This window comes from Ylistrum balloti, unplaced genomic scaffold (genome assembly GCF_031769215.1).
Source record: "Ylistrum balloti isolate Yb309-2 unplaced genomic scaffold, AGI_CSIRO_Ybal_v1 Utg370942, whole genome shotgun sequence".
NCBI classification, from domain to species: Eukaryota; Metazoa; Mollusca; class Bivalvia; order Pectinida; family Pectinidae; genus Ylistrum; species Ylistrum balloti.
Window position 1 is genome coordinate 1 of NW_026782531.1, and position 21,137 is coordinate 21,137.

A 21,137-nucleotide genomic window follows, 5' to 3' on the forward strand; every position below is an offset into this window, starting at 1 on the left:
AGTAATCTGACATAACTTACTGTGCAGTAGTTGATGATAGAATGTGTCTGTTTTAGCAATCTGACATAACTTACTGTGCAATAGTTGATGATAGAATGTGCCTGTATTACTAATCTGATATGACTTACTGTACAGTAGTAGATGAATGAATGTGTATCTATTACCAACCTGATATAACTTACTGTACAGAAGTAGCTGGTAGAATGTGTCTCTATTACCAATCTGACATAAGTCACTGTACAGTAGTAGAATGACAGAATATGTCGGTATTACCAATCCGACATAACTAACTGTACAGTAGTAGAATTATAGAATGACTCAGTATTACCAATCTGACATAACTTACTGTAGTATAGTAGATGATAGAATGTGTCTGTATAACCAATCTGATATAACTTACTGTACAGTAGTAGATGATAGAATGTGCCTGTATTACCAACCTGCCATAACTTACTGTACAGTAGTAGATGACAGAATGTGTCTCTATTTCCAATCTGACATACCTTACTGTACAGAAGAAAATGATAGAATGTGTCTGTATTACCAAACCGACATTACTAACTGTATTGTAGTAGAAAGATTGAATGTGTCTGTATTACCGATTTGACATAACTCACTGTACAGTAGTAGAATTATAGAATGATTCAGTATTACCAATCTGACATAACTTTATGTAGTGTAGTAGATGATATAATGTGTCTGTATTACTAATCTGACATAACTTACTGTACAGTAGTAGATGATAGAATGTGTCTGATACTCCAATGTTACATCTGTATTCCCTGACATCTGACAGTTGTACATTACTGATCTGTAGGCTGTAGATTCCACTCTGTCTTTTCACAACAAATCTCGTCTTTATTGAGTCTGCTAGGTTCGGGTTGATTCGTGTTCCACTGGTGTAAGTAAATTCAGTAGAAGTGACAGACCACGATGTACTACCACCAGTATCGGGACATTGTAATGTTACTGTTCCTCCCTGTCTGGTGTATACTGGACTGGCTGATGTAACACCTTAAATATAAGAATAACACAATTGATAATAAAAATGAATCTTCGTATTATTTGTAATATCAGTTCTATTTATTTCTATATGATAATGAATGAAGTTTGGTATATCTATATCACAGGGAATGTTGGTGATATGTTTAATCAATCAAATTTAATGATTGGTGTATTTTCTTTACGTTACATGTACCTCCCACGTGTATCACAGATTATTTAATATATATATATCTCCAACCTAAGACATCTACTTGTTGCCGTTGATACGATATTTTAAAGGCCTGTTGCCAATATCACAAGTTTTGTGCAAGAGAATGGCAGGGTTTCAAGAGAGCAGATTGATGAAGATTTGAGGGAAGTTTTATGGTCGACATGATGATCTAACTGGCAAATATTCTATTCCCATTTGGTGAAAGACCTATTCTTATTGTTATATTTCTAATTCTTATTGGTCTGGCATTTTTGACCTTATGATCTTTTGACTGGTAAAAGAGGTGATCAAAGTCTGAAAAATGACGATATGACATTGATTGAAAGTGTCATTGTAAAATTTTCAAGTTCGTCAGAAAATCCTGTATGACCGCAATGACGTCATAGATCAAAATCTCACAATGGTAAAAACTCATTCATGCATTTATATTATTTGTAGGTTTCGTCAGGGTTAACTTGCGTAAACATATTGTCTCTGTATGTTATCACGGAAAAAGGTAAAGTAAAAATTTCCCGGAAGAAGGTAAGAAGCCAAATTTTCCCCCAACTTTCTCACCTTATGAAGCAAAATTTGCAGTAATCAATAGGATATGTCAGTATGTCTGCTTCAGCTTTTCTGTATTGTTTACTGTTAAGAATTTCATACGTTTCTTTTCATCATTGTAAACTGCCGACAGTGCGATAAACAAAAATTGCATCAATTTCTGTGAAGAATGCCTAGAGGACAAAACAAATAGATAATAAAAAATATGAATAAATAAAAAGTATCAAAGCCTCATGTGTGAGGTTCGAACCCCAAGCCATACCAGATTTCCTGGTTTTAAAACTATATAACTATGGTATTGAAATGTATCGACTGTTTGCTCAAAAATGCATATGCAGCTAGCCTATAAATAATCAGGTAGTACTTTGCATACTATAGACAATGTAACAGCAATATTGCTGTATTAACTCCCAAATCATTTAGAAGATTGCAATGCTAACTTTTTTTTCAAACGTTCAAATGATGAAGTGTAAGATGTAGTGGTTTTAAACAAAATGACGGTCTTGACTAAAAGAAGACATTCAAACTTTTAGCTTGTAAACCTTCTATAATGTTCTCGTTTGGTCAGATCATATGATTAAGTCAATGTGTACTCGGATCAGTTGATGTATATTTGCTTTGATCATTAAAATAAACGTAATTTTATCAGTACTTATTTAATTAGTCTTCCGAACTTTGTAACCGAATCGTTTGATCAGTAAGAAATTGGTTTATATTTTATTTAGTTGATGCATTCAGTTTTTCTTCAGCATTACCGTTATGGTTGGACGCTATATTGGAAATTCCCTTTGATCTTAAAAAATACCAACAATTTGGTAAAGCTTGTTTTAGATCTATACGTTATATAATTTCGTTCAGATATTGTGGAAAAGGTAATTTCCGATTTCAACTCTAATTGAAATATCTCATGATCATTAACAGCTGGATGTATTGTATCCGTTTTAGGATATGTTATGTAAGGTAAAAAATAAATAACATTTCTCAGGAAACATTTTAAACGAACATTAATGTTCGTTTGTTAAAGTCCAGAGTAGCCTTACTATCATTGCCTTAAGAGATAGTCTGTAAGACACTATCGTCCTCAATGAGAAATTGTTTCATTTATTCCTGCAAATTTTCAAATTATTTTTACCTCCGATTTCAAACGTTGTATTACTTAAGTCTGAATTTGTAAACAGAATTAATTCTTATTTAGCATTATTATGAGAATATTCATTTAGCAGGTGTTAGAACATTTGATTTTCGAGATTATCAGGGAACATGGTGGCCATTTTAAAAGTAGAAAATTCACTTTAGTGGGTTATTCGTGTGTACTTATAAAACCAAGTGTATTATTTCAGATCACTTAATAACATTTTAATCCAAAAAAGATTTTCCCCTTTGCTCATTTTTACCTAAAAATACATAACAATATTGTCAATCAGTTCTAATTACTTTGCACAAAATTCCTAATTATATGAGGTAATGTATCTTCTATTGTTTGAAGATGTTTTAGCAGATCATTACAAATGAACTCCAATAGAAAGTTGTATTTTTGACCTTCAGAAAAATCACAAAATGTACAAAGAACATGTTCTTTCTCACAATCCGTCCCACTTTTATCTCTTGTTCCCAATGTATTCAATATGATTCCTTGCTTTGTATATATGATATTTAACATGTTACTATCAGCATGTCCATGCTTAGTGTTCTAAAAATGAAGAAATGATATTGTAGCATTTAAAAAATAAAACATACATTTTTTTTTTTCATTTTTGGCACAAAAGGGGCACTAAAGTCTTTTATTTTTACTATAGATTATATAGCGGCATTTCAGAAAAATATTAATAGATCGTTTTGTAGATATTATAGATAACACTTTTGATCAGTAAATTAAACATTTCTTCATTACAAATATATATATGTATGTAATAGAGTCGATTTTTATTAATTCTGTGCCGCCATTATTGGTGTATCACGTCGTCAGTTTTTTTCCGCGTCTTCTGCTTAAAGTGTACCCTGAGAGGTCAGCTATGTTGAGCTTAGTTCTGCACATAATCTACACATTGGCGAAAATGCGAATGCCGTGGAATGTTCCGTTACTGAGAAATTGGGACTTTTCTGAAAAACACACCTTTGGCTGAAAGGCGTTTACCTCGTTTTCGGGCATCCAAACCTGTGACGTCATAAGTTCAACGCTTTTGCTGATGCAGGCATATTGGCATTACTGTGCTACATGTGATTGTGATCTATTTTGGGATTTTCAGGGGTAATTTCTTTGTTTACTTCACATCTTCGCAATATTTAAGGTAGTGAACGATGGGTCGGTGAATTAGCGCTTAAATCCTCTGAAATGGTTTCCTATCGAGGAGGGGAGCGGTGTGCAGTGTACGGTTGTCCTAACGGTCCCGGGAATTTTCGTACCGAAGAATTTCTGTCCCGGGTATTTTCGTCCTGAGAATTTTCGTACTACTTATATAGTAGTACTATAGAATAGGTTATGTGTAGAGATGTCATTTAAACTCATAATCACACCTGAGCCAGGCTAGGTAATTAGCGCCAATTGTGAGGCGACAGACGCGTACCAGTACTTGGGTAAAAACCAGTCAAATCATTGTATAAACTTCCAAAACATCAATTGTTTTTATTATCACAGCGGAGGGTGTTATACTCGGTTGTGGACACCCTATATATATATATCCATAGTCCTACGAAAATTCCCCTCGGACGAAAACTCTCCGGTACGAAAATTTCCGACACCGTCCTAACACGGATGGGGTGTCGATGCATGCCTTCCCATTAAATAGTCCAGATTTATGCAAACAATTGATTCAATTTGTTATGAAGAAGAGAGACATGTGGAAAGGTCCAACGAAATATTCATATTTATGTTCAAAACATTTCGGCGGAACTTCATTTCCAATTCGGTGTAATGATAGCAATGGATCGGACTCCGCCGAAAAGAGTTCGACTAAATGACAATGTTATTTTCCTCCTCACTGGATACATCGTCATGTAATTCCAGTTCAAATCGGTAGGGCTGGATTCCGTCTTCAGAAATATCATCCACACCATAATCAGACTCCTCAAAACTCATGTTCAAATCGCTATCAGGTGCGGTGTCGTTGTCACTGTCAGTCATGTTGACTGCCATTTCTGTTGAACTTATGACGTCACGAGTAGAAGCGCCTCGATTCCGCGGTAATGACGACTACGCTGATTAGGTCCGAGCGGACAGGTGAAAATCGACAACTTTGAGCTTTAATAATTCGACACTGGAGCAATGGATTTTGACGGGATTTTTTTTATTATTATTTTTACGGCATTCTTAACATTATATATCAATATCAAATTACACTCAGGATACACTTTAACTACTTGTGCGTTTATGTATGTTGTGTACGCATGTCCAGTTTACCTATGTGACGTTATACGTATATATGTGTCTAGGTATTCAGTTTATTTTACTGTTTTCGTTCTCATTCGGTGTCATGGCGAGGGTTTTGGTGGACAATTGACTTTTCACGGGTACAAACATGTCAAGGCCGTATGCCGTGCAAATCTATAGTATGTTGTCCAGAACAATAGATTGGTACAAGACCATAGGGACCCTTGACCATTTTGTCAGGGATCTGGACAAAAGCGTTTGCCCCTTAATCGACGATTTTTACATATATTTTTCATTTTTTAGGTGAAAATTAGTTGTGTCATATTTTAGTTGAAATTTACACATGAATTCCTTTCCTAGTCTTACAACGATTATTTTGACACCTTCAATGTGAAACAAAAGTCTTCGTTGTTTACCTCCTTTTTTCGGCTATCATGCCACATCTTGAATCTTAGCACTTCGGAATGATTGAGATCATGTCATTTAGCAAAACTTGTGTGTTCAATCACACAATCTATATTAACGAGCAAAATCCTTACTACATCAGCGTGTGAAACGCGTTGTAACCTAACCCGGAAGTGTATGCGTAAAATGCCATCATTTCCATAATACCACAATGAACGCTGGGAAATGTTGCTGTTATCAACCAATGAAATTTATCGCTGGATAATGATTTACGTGTTTTTTATTTAGATTCACCCTTGACTCAAGATATTCTGATATAGATATGACCAAGTTGTTTTATTTTCACTGGAAAAACGGCTCATGTTTTCATGATTCGCTGAAATTTTAGGACTAGCATTATATTATTATTTATATAGGGTCATGCAAACTGTATTACTTCAATAAAACTTTTGATAATGTCACAAATTCTACGCTATATATGTATCTAAATGGTTAAGGTTGATGATGTTCAATAATGCGAAGAAAGTTCTTCCCGATATATCTTGCTAACACTCAGTCTATAACCAGAGATCTGGAGTTAAAACACTAATAGTTTGATTATTTGCGTTTGTGATACTCTAAAATCGATCAGTACTGTGTGTGAAATTGCAGTGCTTTGAGATCACAGTAATTGATAACACTATAGATTTAACAACTCAATTAACCGTTATAACGATAATTTTTTTTCAAATACATGCAAATCATCAGATACCGATTATCAAGCTTTGTCATGTTTTGAATACATGATGTAATTGGAGATTATTGCATTCTTAAAACTGACCAATCATTTATTGAGTTGAGAGTATGTTTCTCCCTGGTTTCAACAAAACAATATTAAGTTTTTCTTGTTATTTCGACATCATCAGTTTCAACATTAACGTTATTGAGTTAGAATGATGTGTTCACCTCTTAAATAACTGTTGTCATTTTTTTTATTTTGTGAATTAGTATATATATATACATATAATAATACACAAAAAAGTCGAATTCTTACTCAATGTATTGCATTATGTAAAATATTTATCAAATACTGGAATTTTCGAACGTCTTTGTTTCCGGCTATAGATCTGTACGACATTACAGTAGATAGGGTACTGGTCCGATATAAAACCATAATAACTGAATAGATGAAATGAATCACTTTCAAACTGTGACCGTTATGATAATGGCAGTATGCAGTAGTATAGTCTAACACTACACATGGATATAACCTAACAATATACCTTATACAATGGCCATCTTTAGCCCCACTGTACATGTATATATCCCAGTGTCCCTGGACTGAAACTTTCCTGTGTGACACACCCGTATACATACCTTGTACAATGACCATCTGTAGAGCCACTGTCCCGTCAACCGTACATCTATATATCCCGATGTCACTCGACCGGAACTCTGTAAATGTGAGTGTATAACTCCCTCCTGTGTGACTCGCAGATATCCGTGATTTAACACTGTATGTCAAGGTCAGCTTCAGCCGTAGTTCCTGTGACATACAGGGTACCTCCGGGTCCAGTCCAGCTGAGAATCGTAGCCTGGTCATCAGCCGGACAGGTCAATGTGACGGGGGTGTTAATCTGGATATATACTGGTGTGATGGTCTGACCTGAAATCGTCAAATGATTTCTAGAGGAGATTTTTTTTCACAAATATATTAGAAGGTATATGACAGGCTTTTTATTAGAAAAGTTCAGTCTTAAGGCCATCAATTGCGTTGATAGATTGATTTTAAACGGAAACTCTATTAACATTATAAGACAAGACATGAGTCAAATATTTGGTTGGATGCAGTCGAAACGAATTCCCCTTTAAATTAGCACAATTGTGTGTGTATTCTCCAAATAGAGGTGAGAAGGCAACATTCATCATTGTTTATTTGTTAAACAATTGTACTTTTTTGGCTGATCATCTGTATATCATTATTACCAATCGTTCTTATATATCTCATGTATGAGATATGTATAGTCTATATCACATACATGCATATGTATAGATGTTGTGTGTATATCGATAAAATATTTGAAAGGAATAAAATCAACACGACAAATGTATCCCGCTAACGTTTTCAGGACTAACGGCCATCTTCAGAATGTATAACCTGAAGACGGCAGTTAGGCCTGAAAACATTATAATATACAGTTGTCGTGTTGATTTTATTCTTTTCAAATAATTATATACTTATATGTTTCCAACAAACCGTCGGCATAAGAGTCGAAAATTATGACATAATAGGGTTGGTTTTTTTGACATTCTGATAGCAGATGGTCAGCTGTTACAGACATCTTTTGAGCATATGCCAACAGCAATTGTCTTATTATTTATAGTTAATGTGTTATTCGGGAGGAGGGTGTTAGTAGGTATAGCAATTTTTCAGGTTTCCTCCGAGACCAGGTCTTTTCCCCAGTTTCCCGGGACCAGGCTTATTTCTCAGAATCCCAGAAACGAAATAAATAAAAGGTAATTAACATGTTGATTTGGAATGAATCATTTGCCAAATTGTGATGTGATTCGTAACAAGAAATGACTGATTGACTTCTGAAATTCAGGACTAAAACACAGCTAAGTAATGTCGAGTCAAAAGTCAGGTTATATACAATTTAGACTGCTAGATTTTTATAGAGTAAACAAAATAGAAGTGTGTAACATCCCTGTCAGTAATTAGAGGATGCTGGGCACTAAGTCAAGTATTTTTATATCGATTCAATACTTGAACTATCTGTCATAGGCGTATTACACATGTGGAGTTATTGCATACATATTGCTACTTATGTGTATCATCTTTAATCACTGAAACTAAAACACACATATTTAATATAGGGAGAGACTGTGCGAGGCCACAAATATTATATAAAATGGAAAAGAAATAAACTCGGCCGTTATCTCCTGTTATTTGGCTTGGTGTCAAAATAATTTAAGTGTTTTTTTTTTATGTGCAACATTTAACATATCACGTCACACATATTAGAGCTAGTCTTTACTAGCAGACGATATTTGTTTTGGGGAGTGCAATGACATCTACAGGTTTTTTTATAACAGTGAATATGTTGCACGTTGGTTGTAACCTACATAGCCGATTATGTGGATGGTTGTCAGGTATGGCGTTGAATTGATTTGATAGTCATTATCAACAAATAGATAGAGGTAGATTTGACAAACATCAAATTATCATTATAATTATTGTCGTCATAAGATGACATCAACTGACGATAAATCACGTACCTTGTACAACAATGTATGTTACAGTGATTATCAACAGCGTAGAGAGGAACATGGTGGTCCACCCTTCTACCATGTTAAACTTCCTTGTTAATTCAATGAGGAAGTTTAAATGCCGTGCTAAATATAACAACACATTGTTGACATTTGCGTGGGAAAACAACTCTGAAAGTATTGTTCAAAAAGTCACCGTTATACCTTCGTTATCAAACAACAGTATTACTTTGTCGCGTTATGTACCAATACTCATTTGTCACCCTATGTACCATTATTACTTTGTCACCCTGTGTATCATTATTACTTTGTCACCCTATGTACCAGTTTTACTTTGTCACCCTATGCTCCATTATTTCTTTGTCACCCTATGCTCCATTATTACTTTGTCACCTTATGTACCACTATTACGTTGTCACCCTATGTACCATTATCATTTTGTCACCCTATGTACCATTGTTACATTGCCATTCTATGTACTATTATAGATTTACGTCTATAAAAATATGATTTTAAATATCTTTTCGGTGGTTCATATGTTACTGGCAATTATCGAATACTTACTCTAGCACGTTGATAGTATTTTTATGTTCTCCGCTATCTTAGGATCATTGAATGAAATCTTTATATGTATACAAATTGTACCTTATAAAGTATTTGTATATGGTTATTCATGATACAAAAAAGGTTACGGAGAGCTATATTTCATACAAATCTGATATATCAACGTACAATCTTAGCCAGTGGTATTACATAAGAATCAGACGTTTACTTGTATAACTTAAACCAACACCTGCTTTGCACATTCTCGTAGGCTTACACATACTAACGCACAATCTTTAATAGTCCTAATATAAATTAATAACTTTCTAACAGATGACTCAAAGACGTGTGTGAATGATGTTCGCCATCAAATTATCGAACATTCAATACATTCGGTGTCGAAAATACGCATTCTTCTATTTCTTGTTTTTAATTTTAGGTACAACGACGATGCGTTAACTGGAAAAATGTGAATGAGATGAATTTGTTTCGGAATTCAAATTAGTACTACATAATTATATTAATTCACAACTGAATATAATTAAATATTCGGTAGAAAACTACATCTTTATATCTGTAATGTTATTCGAATTTAATTCGAAGTCACAAGGAAACGTTCAAATCATATTTTTAAATCATCATTTTGTTTATATGTTTTTAGATATTATTCATTTCTTTTTTGTTTTTGTTTTTGTTTTGTTTTGTTTTTATTTATCTTTTTGTTTTGCATTGAAACCACTCCTACATGTAGGGTTATAAGTTGAAAAAAAAACTTCCTCTAGACATCAAACGAAACAAACATTAAAGTACATTACCATATAATAACCTCGATTTTTCTGTATCGTCAGCTATCTGACACTAAGTTACGTAATGCTTCGGTCATGGATAAAACAAGACAATACGAGTGTTCTTCCCCTACTAAAATAATGTTAACTTTTGAAAAATAATTTCAACGGTGAAATAATTAATTCAATGCTGGTTGCAGATTCAATTCAATCATGGCTACTATTCTAATAATGTCAGCTGTATTGGAATATTATTTCAATAGTGAATACTACATGCGATATTGCTGTATTGGTTCAACCACTGTTGAAATAATTTCCATTCAAATACATCGGAGGTTGTAATTGAGTGTACTATTGTGAACTGATCGAGGTGGCGGTAACGGGCTTAAATACCACACAACAGTTATGGTCATTTGCAGGCGGAATCAACGGTGCATAATATGTGTTGTGGGTATTGAGTATTTAGGGACCACTTGTCCCAGTTCAGTGGAGCAATGTGCTGCAGTTAGCTAGTACCCCGTTATAGTGATACTGAACACCATTCAATGCCGATCACAGTTCGCACGGCGAAGTCTCGATACAAGGCCGACAATCGGGAAAGGCATCATGGGGGTTCCGTTCTCCGTAGAAATGGGAACAACCATGTGCTGATCGCCGACGTAACCCGGCACTATCAAATAGTGGAGCATTTATGTGCTGACAGTTAGCTACTCATAAATTCGTGGATTTTTTATTCTGTGGGAAAAAAATAAAAACGTTAGAATTTTCTCTTTTTGCTTCCAGTCGAAATTTTTTCTGTTTGTATTAAGGCTGACAAGAATAAAAGAACTTTTGAACTGTGTTTTTATAACGCTGTTTTGATTAATATCAAACCACAAATCAGTATATATCCTGGCGTGTAATCACGGTAGTTATCAGCACGTGGATAAACGATCAGTCGGTGTACCGCAGTCATATGAAAACACCACGCGTATCGATATGTGTGTAAAGGTGTGTAAACAAATCTGCATTATTAATAATTATTGTGAACCTGAATAGGCAATCGACATCCGATCAAGCCTAGTGTCCACAGTGTCGCTAACGACTGTTCATCACAATAGGTATTACCCTTTGTTATGTTTAATAATATATAATTATATACGTTGACACCAATTTAGCGTATCCATGTCGAGCCTAACTACCCGACTCCCGACTAATACGGGGCTTCTGTCATTACCGGTGGACGTTTCCGGTGTCGGCAAAGATTACTTGGTAATTACCGGCACTATCAAATACACAGTTAAGATAGGAAACAATGGGAAAACAAGGTAATGAAGTTTTCTGACAAACAAAAAGCTACAAACGAGGGTACAAAGCCTAACGTACGCAACAAGACTGCAATAAGAAAACGGTCGTACACAACGGCAGACGAAGCAGCAAGAAAACAAATTACAACTTCACGAAAATCCGAAAGGCGAGACCCGTAGTCACACACTTGAACACATGGAGGAAAACATGGTCGGCAATACTTATATTTTCGAAAATAAGTTGGAAGAGATGTGTTAACAAACTTCTAAGGGAGTGGCAATATACTCAGACAACAACAGCAGTACGAAGAGAATGATTAAAGAAAGCGCTCGGCTCGGACAGCCATAGAGGTAAGAGGAAGGGAGATAAGTCTATGTGCCTGCCCCGATGGCTCATGGATCGTGGGGAGGACGGGATTGTTTAATCTTTTGTTGTTGGGATTCAAAGATGGGTGTAGGTACCGTATTTAAATTCTTAATTTATGGTAATTATTACTGAGAAGAAATGGTGATTTAATACACATAATCCGAATAACAATTATACTCTGTTTCATAGCACACCTAACACTACAACATCAATTCATTCACAACTGTAAGATATACACATGTGTTCTTTGTTCATATTGTTACTTCAAAGCAAAATAAGATATTAAGTGTTACTAACTACAGAAAATGTTCTTGATCAAGTTTGCATTTGAGTGTTTGATCATTTTAAACATCTTTGAAATATTTCAATTACTTGTGTGAGAACTACATTTTCTATAACATAGTAAAAAGATGGAGACATAAAGTGTCATAAGAATCTGGTTTCAATTCCATAAATGATACGAACATTGTAACTATAACATCTTAGATATATAGTATAAAATTAGATTGTGATTACCTAGCATCCTACAAGTGAACCGTTTTATGACATTGCCTGCTTCAAAATGTCACAAAAGTATATAGAGCAACCATGCGTGTTTATTAATTTAATTTGTTTCATTAAGAATGTGTATTTTTATTCTATTGAGATGGGAAAAAGATCCAGCATTGACCAAAAGGTTTTGAACCTATTTTAAGTGTGATTTGATTCCTTGTCAGCTTGATATTCAAACCTCGAATACCATGAGATAATGTGATGGAACAGACAGCGGAGCCACGAATACGGTATGGGATTGCGATAAATCTTGCTCAGACATTTTCGTTAATAAGAGGTAACATAACAGAACTAAAACCAACATTATGTTTCCATTGAAACGACATGGCGATTCTAATTCAATTCTTTATTTGATATCACTAAAGTCTTTTGATCTGTAATTCATACTTGACTGATGGTATATCTTAAACAAATTGATTGTTGTTTTCCTTAGATGTAAGCAATGCCAGTGTAATAGACCAGCACAGGTAATTTACACACGTCCTTGCTCTCGATCTAATAGACCGACAGTTGTCACGTGTGTACGTACAGATAGTCACATCACAAAAAGGTGTAGGTCGATCGATGGCACAAACAAAAAGTAAGTTATCCTCAATTTAGCTGGGCAATGGTAGATTCTCAGCGGAAATTATCATTTGAGTTGGGTGATATAAAATGTACGAGTGATATAAGACATGTACGAGTGATATAAGACTGTAACAGGTGTACTTATGTGTGCACCCGCTCCGCTTAGTGTGTTCATGATCAGTACTGCCCTGTGTTGTCGGACCAACAAAGAATTATAAGACGTTACGTATATTTATTAACAATGACAAGGAATGACAGCGACGTGAAACAACATTAGAACAGACACCTACGACAGCGAAAACAACAAACGTACAGACATGACACTCAACACAAAAGCAAACATTGAGTCAACCCCTCGACCCTCATACCGCTTAAACCTAATGATTCCCCGTAGGACATAACAGGTTAACTAACCCATACCCCCCAAAAAGAAGATATGTGACCGTCGTCCAATCGTAATAGCGGCGAACGTACCTGCAAACACTGTTATATACACCGAACGTACAATTATGTATCCACGTCCAATCAGAAGCCGAGATCGAATGAAACTGACTGACAATAATCTCTTAACCAAACTACTTCCGATTAATACCGGGAGACAACGTGCGAAGTGCTGTCTGTCACAGATATAATTTGCATAGTCATACTCTCTGAATTTTGCGAGATGAAGGTTCAACAACGAGAGGTACAGATGGAAACAAATTTAGAATGAAAATACAGACATGAAAACCATTCCAGTTACAACACATTTGCATTTGTTTAGTTAATCGGGTTGTGATTTCACATTGATAAGACAGCCTGATGATCAGTATTACCTGTATAACATAAATAAATGGACTACCGGCTGATATGCGTCTGTCTTCTAACTGGTGCCTAGTGTCAGGCCTCCGTCAGTTTAACAATTTTTAATAACCATCAACATCTTAACAAAATTTAACCATTTTTGGTCAGAAACATCCTAGTTTGTATAAACATTGGGTCTCGGTAAGCAGTTGTCCGATGATTAGGGCACAATAGGGGGACTTTTGTAAGGTTTTTAACATCCTTGATGATTAATGCCCACATCTGGCCTGAAACATGCGTGGGTGGAGGAGGATCGATCCTGTATATATACAAAAAATAAAAGGAAAATCTTAAATTCTTTAAAATCCTACTCCTCCTGGAGGAATGAAGGGTATTGCTCAAATTCGGTTCAAAACCATTTTTGTATGAAGGGGAATCGATCTTGTATAAACGTTAGGTATTTGTCTCACTATGGCGGGCAAATATTGGCACAAACATAATTGATTATTAATTGATATTTAACAAATTTGCTTGTAATCCATTACAACCAATACGTTATCAAAATAAAACTATGACACAGTTTTCGTATTGTAACTCTGGAATGCTCGTTCAAACAGAAAACACATAATATTGCAAAGATTTTATTGATTTTCAAAATTAATGACAATACTGATCCATGGCATTGGAAAGGGATTAGTGAAAGTTATTATACAATTACCTGATAATAACATTACAATTATATCATTAATGCATGACATTTAATCATCAAGAACTTTTGAAAGTTTCATCATTTAGCCTACATGTAAATCTATCAGGCATAGACAACTTTCGTGGTGTAGTTTGTACACTTCCAGATGAAAATGAAATGCCTTGCCTGCATTTCAATGTTATTTTGATAGTTCCTGAAGACAATCTTCGGGAATATCAAACATTTCCTCCATCCTGGCATGTATTATGTACTATATGTACTACCTTAACAGGTCTGAACTTGACACTGTGAATGCATTTAACAAACAACTGATTTACACTTGTCTGGTAAGCACGTTTAGAATTTAGAAAAAAAAAAACAAAAACAAAAAAACAAAAAACAGAAATCACAGATGCTTCTATATATACTGTTACTACTTCTCAAACGACACTGGAATATAATGTCTCAAACATGATTACATTTGACCAGGAAACAAAAGCAGCCATTTACATTTGTAACTTCAATTGATTCCGTTCCTGTAATGTTGGTATCTTCTGTAATCAGCTTTTTGTTCATTTTTAGGAAAATGGAAGTGATTTTTCTATATCTACATCTGCTGATTTTACAACAGGCAGTATTTCCAGTTACAACTCAAACCGGTAATCTTAATGACAACATTCTTCATTGTATTTTCAGTGGTTATTGGTGGATCCCTTTTGTGTTACATGTGAATGGATTGTTGGTGTTCATGTCAGTTCCATGTGGTCAGTTACTTTCACACTCAGAGTACAATTGTTACAAACTTGGCTTAGTATACTGTAACCAGTAACCTTTATCACAATAGAGTAGAACGCCACCTACAGTGGCTCGATGTTTTCAAAATAATGAACATAACATATAATCACATAAATAGAGAGGTTAGTTGTAAGAAGTAACAACAATGTCTATGCCAATTTAATAAAAAATAACTACGTCAATGGAAATGGTAAGATTTCGAAATTCGGAAAGAAATAAGAATTGTTAAGGAACGAAAATTGTAGAGTGGCCAGTTTAACTCCCGCACATTCTCATATAGGCAACAGGAGCGATTAATGTAAGCTTATAGTTTGCTTCATTATTGTTGTAAAATAAATAAAACTGATATTTTTCATTGGTTGTCGTGGTAATCAAAAGAACCAAGTTTGTATCTTGTAGCTGATGCAAATTTTCGTTACGACATTATGACTAGGAATGGTTTATGTCTAGAGAAGTTGTATTTGCAATTAAAAGCAAGAAAGACGGAAAACAGAGGAGAAGAGAGAAGATCCAACTTGTTCAAAAACGAATAAAGAGTAAACAATGTTGGATGCCAAGTTCCCTTTATGATCAAGTATTTGTTATATCATAAAGGTAAGGCTTAAGAACAGATAATGTTTGAACTCAATTAATTATCTTCTGATGTATTAAAGTGACATTGACAACCGGAGCAACTTTTGTCGAAGATTCACCAGGAACCTTTCACTGTGAGTTCACTGGAGCATTGAATGCAGGATTGCTTAGAGAATGGAGTGGACCTGGCTCAGTAACTCTTATTAATGGTGGGCTATCCACAGATCCTAATAAGTATCCAGAAGATAACAGCGATGCAAATGCCAATAATAATTTCTCCATGACAATTCAGCCATATACGTATAGTGATGAAGGAAGTTATCAATGCCGGTGCGATTTTGGTTCATCTAATGCCCTTATTCTGGACAAATCAAATACTGAAGGTAAGTGTGATAATTGAAGCTGTTTCATTGGACTTATTTTATCATTCCTAGCACCACATGTGCATTTAACATTTTTACATGCAATTAGCGTTCAATACCCATCCATATTTCATGAGAAGTACTGGAAGGATACTCCTCAACGTTATGTGCAGGTTCCCCTCTGTTACTGGTCGTGCTAATTCTACACCCGTTAAACGCAATTTTTGACATGTGGACATTTTTTTACCTTGACCACTGAAATGTGTTAATCCTATTTTTGCGAAGTAGTAGTTAATATCTCTAACTTAAAATACAGGCTTTCCTATGTTCCTACGCATGACCATTTAATTTTCAGTTAGATTTCTTAAATAAAACAGCAGACAAGTAGCCATCTTGAATTTGTTAATTGTTATCCCGATTCATTTATTCAGAACTTGAAAGGTATTTTATACCCATGTTCTTCTCAATTAATGATACCCCCAAAAGAATATCAGTCGTGTATACTTGGATCAGATTACCCGTCTGTCTGTCGTCTGTAGACTACATTTCAATATTCTCCTCTATGTTTTTTGTGTAACCGCAAACAAATTTGCATTTTGACCTTTTATCAGTTTGCTTGCATTTAAACTATGAAAATGAAACTCATTGCATACGTGGATAATACAAAGACAATGTAGAATGGGCGGTGTTCAGGCCTGCAACCCCTTTATACAGAGTTATTGTCTGTTGTTGAAAGTTGTGTCCATGACGTTACTTTGCCTTCTTTTAAACTAGTTGCATGCAACGGTTATACGTGGACAATATGCAGTATACGAGTTTAATCGAACCCGTTAATTTAAAAAAAATGTTGTCATTTGTTTGATGTTTGTGTCCCATAAAGTCGTTTTCTGTGAACATTCATCAGCTTCACTCATACTCTTTTCCTTACCTGGTTCACAGAACCACAGAGCTTAGCCAATTCCAGTTCATCCGTTTACCCTATGTTGACTTTTCCTTTGAATACACTGACTAGAATTTGATCTAAGGTAGCCTGAAATATCCTCCGTGAAAGGGTAGTCATATTTGTAGATTTCCACCTCCTTGGAATGGAGGGATGAGGTCCTGTAGGGGAAACAGAGTAAAAAAAAGATGGGTTTCCATCTCCTTGGAATGGAGGGATGAGGTCCTGTAGGGGAAATAGAGTAAAAAATAATGGGTTTCCACCTCCTTGGATTGGAAGGATGAGGTCCTGTAGGGGAAATACAGTAAAAAAGTGATGAGTTTTCACCTCCTTGGATTGGAGGGATGAGGTCCTGTAGGGGGAAATACAGTAAAAAGGTGATGGGTTTTCACCTTCTTGGATTGGAGGGATGAGGTCCTGTAGGGGAAATACAGTAAAAAGGTGATGGGTTTTCACCTCCTTGGATTTGAGGGATGAGGTTCTATAGGGGAAATAGAGTAAAAAATGATGGGTTTCTACCTCCTTGGATTGAAGGGATGAGGTCCTGTAGGGGGAAAATAGAGTAAAACATGATGGGTTTCTACCTCCTTGGATTGGAGGGATGAGGTCCTGTAGGGGAAATAGAGTAAAAAAAATGATGGGTTTCCACCTCCTTGGAATGGAGGTCTTGTAGGGGAAATTGAGCAAATTTTGTATAATATCCTTATTCCTCCTTCTTGTGTGAAGAGGAATACATTTTGTATAAATTGTTGATCTGTTTTTGCCTAAATGGGGTGAAGTGGGTTGATTTTGTAAAAATACCCCCTCAGTATGGAAAGTAGCAATTAAAAAGGAAATATAATAATTTCTTTAAATTCTTCTCTCTGTAGGAAAGGCAGGATTCTGTATCAATCTTGTCTGAAGCATAAATGGTTTGGCTTAGCCCCAATTACTTTTGTTTGGATTTGAGTCAAAAACCAAATGAATGACATAATTTTAAAAATACACATTTCTGATATAATGTAAATGTGCCTTTTGTTTCAGTTCATCCTGCTACTTCTCCCTTGAGTAACATAGTTATGCAGGATGCTACAAATGCCATTTATTTAACTATCCCTGTTTCTAGGATACCACCTAATGTTTAAGCGTCTTACAATCTCACATCGTCAACAGGGGCATTGAAAGTAAGTAATCAGAAACAAGCTGTGTGTTTGAAAGTATTATCAAGAATTCATTCGTGTTAAAATCACCATTTTTCAATTCTTACTGTGTGAATGTAAACATGTAGACAGTTTGTCTTCTTTAAAACCACTTGGTAGTCATTGATGATTTGCTGGAACTTTGTACGGGCAAAGTGAACCAACACCGTTAATGATATGTATGGTCCCTTGTCCAAGAGGTGGAAAAAATGTGATATGGTACAATTACAAAATAATGGAGACCTTTACTAAAATCAAGGATTTCATTACTGCTCCATGGATCATTTTCGAATTATGCCCACCACCTCTTTTTTAAGATGATTTGGAAGAGAGTGGTGGTGTGTGTTCATGTGTATTTTACTGTCAAATCCTTTATTTTGGTGAGGGTTTATGTTCAGTGATTTCTTAATCAAGGGATTCAAATGTCTACAGACTCTCCTCGTTTCAATTGTTCCTTCAATGTACTAGATATCAAAGTAGGTCACTTCATTCCATACAGGATTTTGATCAAACCTCACACAAGTACAAAATACCATATTATGGCACATTGGAGATAAAAATGTATTACCGGATTGTCATATTTATCCTTTACATTGTTCCATTTGAATACGTTACACCTTAATTATCAATTAACGTTTTATCCCATAAAGCCCATAGGGCCAAGTGGGAATATGGCATACCATGACGTCTGTTTTCTGTCCATCAGCGTTTTTCAAAAATTGCTGCTAGTCATGAACAACTAAGTGGATCGTTCAGAAGCATTCTTGTTGGGAAGCAGAACAAATGTGTATAAATGGTGGGTCTCACCCCAAGGGTCTGGGGAGTGTGGCTCAAAAGCGGACCCATGCAACTTGTGAATATGACAATTTTAGTAAACATGAAATGAGTTTCATGGAACTTGAGTTGCCACCTGGTATCAATGAGATCTCTGGTGAGGTCAACAATAGGATGGTTTTGATTGTAAATTGCAGAGTTATAGCCCTTTGCTTTTTTATTACCATTGGGCATTGTTAAACAATAACTTGAATAAGTATGAGCATGGTTTGCAGCCTGATATCAATATGATCTCAAATAAGTTTAACATTCAGACTGATTTGATGAAACTCAAAATGGTTCTTCACAGATATAAGTTGGTTGAAATCAGTCAGATGACTGTTTGGGCCCTCTTGTCATGGGAACGTTTTCTTGTTTAAATATGATTGATATTGATCTCAATTTAACATATTTACAAAAACTGACCAAACAAACCTGCAAACGCATCTTTTTAAGCTGTAACAGTGAAGAACAAGTGAAGGTTTTAGGCCTCTTGTTTATTTCCAGTGTCATTATTTTTTTTGTTTAAACCCACATTTCTTGAAATCCAGGTTTCGGGTGATGCAGTGGTTACTGTGACAGATGACGGAAATGGTCGAACTTTTTCGAGTTCTTTGAAGATAGATGTACCTGTTAATAAAATTTCTTCCAACGATGTCTTTACTATTACTCTACTTGTTGGAACTTATTCACAAACCAGATGTTGGACAATACCAGGTTTGTTTTATTGATCAGTCTATGTTCAGTGTAATAAATGCCATTTAAGAGTGATTAAATTTCAGCTGTTCGGCTTTTCAAAATTCTTTTACTTACTGATTCTTTTGTTAATTTGGCTTTTTTAGCTCAACTGGACCAAAGGGCCAAGTGAGCTTATGGAATAGCACTCCGTCCGTTGTTAGTACGTCCGTTTTTCGTCCGTCCTGCGTCAATCAACTTTTCATTTAAACAACTTCATCTGAAATACCAAAGGCGTAGAGTTATCATATTTGACTGGAAGGTTCCTTTGATGATGCCCAAAAAAGATTGGAAAAAGAAATGACCTTGACCCATATCAGGGCTCTCACACCAAATTTTGGGACTGGGGCCAGGGGCCCTTGGAATAAGGAAAAACAGCGGCGTTTTCCTTAGAATTGGGGTCTAAATTGGGGAAAAAGATATTATTTTGCATTGGGATATTCGGCCCCAAAGCTGGCAGATCGAGAGCCCTGCATATCCAAGGTCACCTAGGTCAAATGTATACAAACATTTTAACAACTTCTTCCAAAATACCGAAAGGTAATCATTATATATGGCTGGATGGGGCCTTTGATGAAGCCCAACAAAGATTGCAAAAGAAATAACCTGAACCCATATTCATGGTCATCGAGGTCAAATGTGTTAAAACCTTTAAATGGCTTCTTCCAAAATATCGGGAGGCCTATAATAATTATATTTGGCTGAACGGTTTCTATGATAAAGTCCAACAAAGTTTGCGAATATAAATGACCTTGTCCCATATTCAAGGTCACAGAGGTCAAAAACTTTAAACGACTTCTTCCAAAATACTGGAAGGTCCAGAATCATTATATTTGGCTGGACGGTTCCTTTGATAAAGCCTAACAAAGTTTGGGGAAAAAAGACCTTGACATGTATTCAAGGTCACAGAGGTCTGTTTTACAAACTTTAGGCGATTTCTTCCAAGATACCAGACGGCCTAGAATAAGTATATATGGCTGGAAAGTTCCTGTCTGATCTACCAATACATTGGTAGATATTTGTAAAAAATATGGACTGTTTATTTATTGTCATTGTCTGAAATGCAGATGTTAATTTCCATATCTTTTTAACATTTAACTATTTCATGATAGAATTGTGATGATCATATATTTTATAGAGTATAAAGGGTATTGTGGTTGTTTAAGGTCTTGGAGGTTGATATCTAGTGTAAATCATTTCAGTACAAAGTAGTATTACTGTAAGCATTAACATTACAATATCATCTATAATTTCAGGGTAAATTGTCACAAGATGTAGAAACAAATTATGGATATATACAGCCATATAACTATGGTAACACTCGGGCAACTTAAAACGTTATCTTAAACTGAAATTATTGTACAATAATTCCAAAACTAGTTAAAGGCGT

At 35.3% G+C, this 21,137-nt stretch overlaps 1 pseudogene; it reads right to left on the bottom strand.

The window, feature by feature from the left end:
- Window positions 1-731: 731 nt before the first annotated feature.
- Window positions 732-8,862, bottom strand: LOC132559580 (uncharacterized; annotated as a pseudogene).
- Window positions 8,863-21,137: the final 12,275 nt, after the last annotated feature.